The 4,941-nt window shown below is 44.8% G+C and overlaps 1 long non-coding RNA gene across 1 annotated transcript; it reads right to left on the bottom strand.

The window, feature by feature from the left end:
* Nucleotides 1-3,679: 3,679 nt before the first annotated feature.
* On the bottom strand, nucleotides 3,680-4,298 carry LOC133274761 (uncharacterized). The gene is made up of 2 exons (XR_009745240.1): nucleotides 4,217-4,298; nucleotides 3,680-4,022 (listed from the first exon to the last, which is right to left on the bottom strand). It is a non-coding gene; the product is annotated as an uncharacterized LOC133274761 (long non-coding RNA).
* Between the last annotated feature and the right edge of the window lie 643 nt (nucleotides 4,299-4,941).

Raw genomic sequence — 4,941 nt, 5'->3', positions numbered from 1 at the left:
CAAAATTCATTAAGGGTCTTACCAGATGTAGAACCAAGGAATCAAAAAAATGAAAGCATGCTCGCTGCTCCAAGTGCATCTTGAACACAGAACTAGGCTGAGAATATTTTGCTATCATAAAATGCTCACTTGTGAGCAGTACGCTGAAGAGGTGAGCCAAGAGGCTGAGGGACTCAAGGACAGCGCTGAACTCTCACCAAACTTGCAATGACTACGCAGTTCCCATGTCAAAGTCTCTGGTCTCAGCCTGCTTCCAGGAATTTCACAAACTCCACAGCAACCTGCTACTGTCCATAAGGAATATTTATCAACAACTGCTATTCAGAAGTCTGTAAGCTTTTTCAGTGGAAATAAGTATCTGCAACCTTCTACAAAAGTATCATTCTCTCTGTGCCATGTGGCAGATCCAACCTTAGCTTGCATTTGATCTTGCCAGTAAAATCTGGGTCTGCTTGGTATAATAGCAAGAAAGGCTTGCGAAAGAAAGTTAAGTGCTTTACAAGTCAGAATTCTAGACTTAGCTCTTTTGTGAGCAATTTCTACTGCACTAATGCAATTGGAATGAATAAAATCACTCATCAATCCAACTGCAATTCCGTTTGCTGCAGATATACAAATATTACAGAAAACCTGGAAATATATTTTAATAAGCTTTAGTAAATCACACAATTCAGTAAAGTAACAAATGGTTCATTTATATTGTCATAGGAAAGAGACATAGTCCCTCTCCTGATTGAATATTCTGTCTTACTGGTTCTGACTGCATTCAGAACCAGTGAAAAGTAGAAATTTCCATCAAGACTTGGTGAAGAAGTGTTTCTGTTACTGCAGAGGAAGTGGTGGAGTTGCTGACCGCTGTATTCAGCCCCTGAAGTAAGAGATTACACGGTCATGGTATGGGGCTGAGAGGGAAGTAAATTGCAGAGAAAAAAACATTGTTTTTTGTTGTCTGAGAGGAAGGAGATTTCTGTGAAGAGTAGTTTTTTCTCACTCCGCACTGACAGAAGAGGTCATACACACTCTCAAGCCTCTGCTGACCCCAGAAGAAGGGATCTTAGTCCAGGTTGTCCCTTGCTTACAGCATAATTAGTCATTATGTGTTTTGACTGTGCCCTAACACTACTTATCTCAGTTGCTTCCTTCACAGGCTTTAAAGACAGGTTATCCAGGGGATTCAGGCAGCTGATTTATTCTCTTAATGGGTCTCATTTAATAGATGCTACAGTAGAGTAACCTATTGAATAGAACCTGAAATTGAACATAGATACAGAACTCATGTGTGCCATCTACAAAAAAAGCGTGCTAGTGCATCTTGGTAGCTATAGTGTAAAATCTGGCATCAGAACATGAAGACATGTTTGCCTTTTTCCATTACTTAAGCAGACAGCTGGTTGATTGACTAATCCAATGGGTAGGATACTGCATTGTTACCCAACAACAAGGTGTTTGTAGTGCACAAGAAATGGAAACAGGAGCCAGTTGCTGCTGAGAACATAATCAAGTATCTTAAGTCCAAGTCCACTATTTAAATTGTTCAGTCTTGGAGTGTTTGAGCCAATATTCAGTAATTAATTTCATTCTTTGAGTTTTTTCTGATGCCTTTTAGGTTTCAATATATTCTGATATTAGCAGAAGTTGAAGTTTTGTTGAATTTGACTAAATGTATTATCTAAGTGTAATAGATTTCTCCTTAGCAGCAGAAAAAAAAAAAAATTACAAGCAGAAGAGGTTTGGGTTTTTTTTTCCAATTGTTTTATTTGTATGTGGAATTAAAACTTACGTAAAGTACCATCTTAGTAGCTCTACGATGAGAATTGCTCTTTGTCCATTTAAAATATACTGTATGAAGTAGTATAATTTCTGCTAAATTGCTCCTCCTGCATGCTTTGAGCCCAACCATGCAGGTTCTTAGGTAAGAGAAGAAAATTACATATTTTCATGTTTAGTGAAACCAGTACCTGTCTTTCCACATACTCTACCGGGTTTTGCATCACGCCTTCAGACCATTCATCTTCGGCACTGCTGCCTAGGCTTTCAATAAAACTAAGTTCATGCCCTTGCTGCCACATGGCTTCCTGTTAATTCAAATCAACTACATTTGAAATGCACAATTTAAAGACAAAAATCATCTTAACCAATAACAAATTCCCTAACCCACATTTACTTTCTGGGAATAATGTAAGAATTTTGGTAAGTAACATACTGATATGCCTTCATATCAACTAAACTCGCAAGCCATTATGATTACTTAACTTTATTTCTGTGTGAGTTCTATCATGAGTGCTTTATTCTCACCTTCACTGCACTGTATGTGCTTGTGGCTCCCTAGAAGATAGGCCATGTTTGTTGTAAAGCACTCTGAACAATTTTCAAGTGAGTTACACCCTTTCTGTAAATTCAACAATAAATCATAATGAGTTACTAATTACTAATAAAGTGTAAAAAAATAAATGACATAATGAGCAGAACAAATGTCAAAGGAAATGTGGGTATGGGCTTCATATAGACACAGGATACTTATCAAAATGGAAGTCATTACGGGACTAAAGCCCAAACTAGACTGACACTAAGAAAGGGTGTGTTGTAATCAAAAGGATATAAAACAGATAGAGCCATAATTTCCCTATCTCCTCCTATTCTCTGAGGCTTTGAAAGAGACTATTTGAGGTTTTGAAGCAGAGTTTATGACTTGGTATGAACCTACGTCAGCAAAACGTATCAGTACGAACAAGTTGGGAGTTTACTCTAGAATTCTCTCTACCCAGGAAAAACAAATCTTTTATTTCTCTGAATTTTCTGCCTTCCCACACTATTAGCAATTTAGAAGAAAATCAGTCAAATAAGTCAAATTAGGAAAAAAAAGAAAAAGGTCCTGTTACTCATGCTATGACAAAGCAGTGTGAAGCTTGAGCACTCAGAAACAGAAGGGCCAGTTAGAAAGCTGAATTTTTCTGGTATTTTCACCACTTCTTCCCACATGAACAGACTTCATCAGCACTTCTTGCAGAATGGGCTTTCCATCTGCAGAACTGTTGGTTTTTTTTTGTTATTCAAGACCAGTGATATTGTCAGGTACTTCAGCAGGGACCTGCAAAAGAAAAGGCTTCTTCATCACCCTGTGTTGCCATCTCCAGCAGCAGTCACCCTCTCCAGTATCCTAATCTGTGCTCAGATTAAGGGATTTTATTTCATAAATGAAGAGCTGAGGCACAAATGGGAGACACAGAAACAGTGTCTCTTCTGTTCCAGTTTGGCCTCCCTAACTCATGCAACTTCCTCTAAAGTACGGTCTGGTATAACTCAGCCATGTCAGTTTTGGTTGTGCTGAAGCGGCTTTGCCAACACAAAGCAGTTCTGAAGCCAGTTCCGGAGCTTTCTTGTCCCTTCTCTGTAAATACTTGGGCAATTTGGTTTTTTTTCCAGCACTGAAAGTGCACTGAAGTGCCAAAGTGCAGTGTGCAGACAAAATGTGGGTGCTGCCCTTGCAGTGAAATAGTTTGGGATGAGGGAAGGGGCATATTAGGAAGTCCCTCACAGCCCCGCAGTCCCCAATTTCAATGATCACCACAATAATGGCAGCTATTATTAAAAAAGCCCACAAGCTTCTCATATATACAGTAGAAGACTATCAAGGGAGAACAGCCAAAGGAATAAAAAAAAAATCACAAAGTAAAGGTAGTTCAAAGCTTAAGGGTGATTTTTCTTTATTGCTCATTTCTGACGAGGCAATATAACATACCAGGGACCGTCTCCATCTCCGCTGGCTGCAGGAGGGCAAGGAAAGCTGGGGCTCCTTCCAGCTGGCTGTGACATCACGGCTCTGACACTCATGTGCTTCCAAGGACCTAAAGGCAGGCGCTGACGTTTCCCGTAACAGGAGATCTTTCCACTGCCAAAACCAACAAAGAAACTCACACTGCATGTGGAAGTTATTTTTCTCCTTGTAGCTTACTTTTCTGTACAGATACTATTTTCTTCTGAGCTTCGTGTAGCTTACCTTTCTGTTCAGATGTGATTTCCTCCTGAGCCAACAGAGACCAGTTTACTACGTAGGCATGAATCAGCCCTCACACATGAGAACTAGGAAACCCAATAACTTTCCGTAAGAAGCAGCCTTAAATAAACATGCTGCTGGTTACTGTAATCCGCTCTGTGCAGCAGACATTTCCCACGTTTTTGTGGCAAGCCACGGGGGTGAACGGCAGCAGCACGCTACAAAGCACAGCCAGCCCTTAGGGTGTACCGGCTCAGTTTAACACCGCATCACCAAAGACGCAGCGAAGGCGGCTCCTGCCGCTGCCCTCAGCGCTCCCCTCTGCCTCGGCCCCACACACCGGTGGCGGCACCGCTCTGGCTCGGGCCTCCCCAGTTACATCCTCAGCAGGCTTGAAGCGCCGGGCCGAGCGGCAGGTGCGGGCCCGAGCCCTCAGCAGCGGGCGCAGTGCTTAGCCCGGCGGGAAGGGGAAGCGGGACCCCAAGGGATCTAAGGCGCCGCGCCGCCACCGCCGCGGGAGACAGAGGGGAAGGGTCACCTTGCGCCGCGCTCCCTGCCCCGCCCGCTCCGACCCCGAGCTGCGCGCGCCGGTCGCCGGGGCAACCGGGGATCCGCCAATCGCCGTGCTCGGTTGCCCGCCCCTCCCGCCACGGGGGGGACCGCGAGGACGCGAGCGGGCTGGCGCCTCGTGCTCCCTCGCCCGCCAATCACCAGGCGCCCGGGGACCCGACAGGCGCGCGCGCACACCCCTCGCGCCCGCTCGCAGCTTCTCCCTCTTCCTCCGCCCCCTCCCCGAAGAACCAATCCACCTCCGCTCCAGGCTGCAGCCTAACGCCGGTGTCCAATCAGGGCGTGAGGCGAGCGGGCCCGCGTGCCGGACTGCCTATAAAACGGGGGGGCCGGGCGCGAGCGCGCTGCTCACTCGCTGCTGGCGGTCCCGGCAGAAG

Source organism: Pezoporus flaviventris, unplaced genomic scaffold (assembly GCF_033815535.1).
Source record: "Pezoporus flaviventris isolate CSIRO_AGI_PZ_B2104156 unplaced genomic scaffold, CSIRO_AGI_Pfla_v1 ptg000036l, whole genome shotgun sequence".
NCBI classification, from domain to species: Eukaryota; Metazoa; Chordata; class Aves; order Psittaciformes; family Psittacidae; genus Pezoporus; species Pezoporus flaviventris.
The sequence above is the reverse complement of the archived record's forward strand: the minus strand, read 5'-3'. Positions and strand labels throughout refer to the sequence as shown.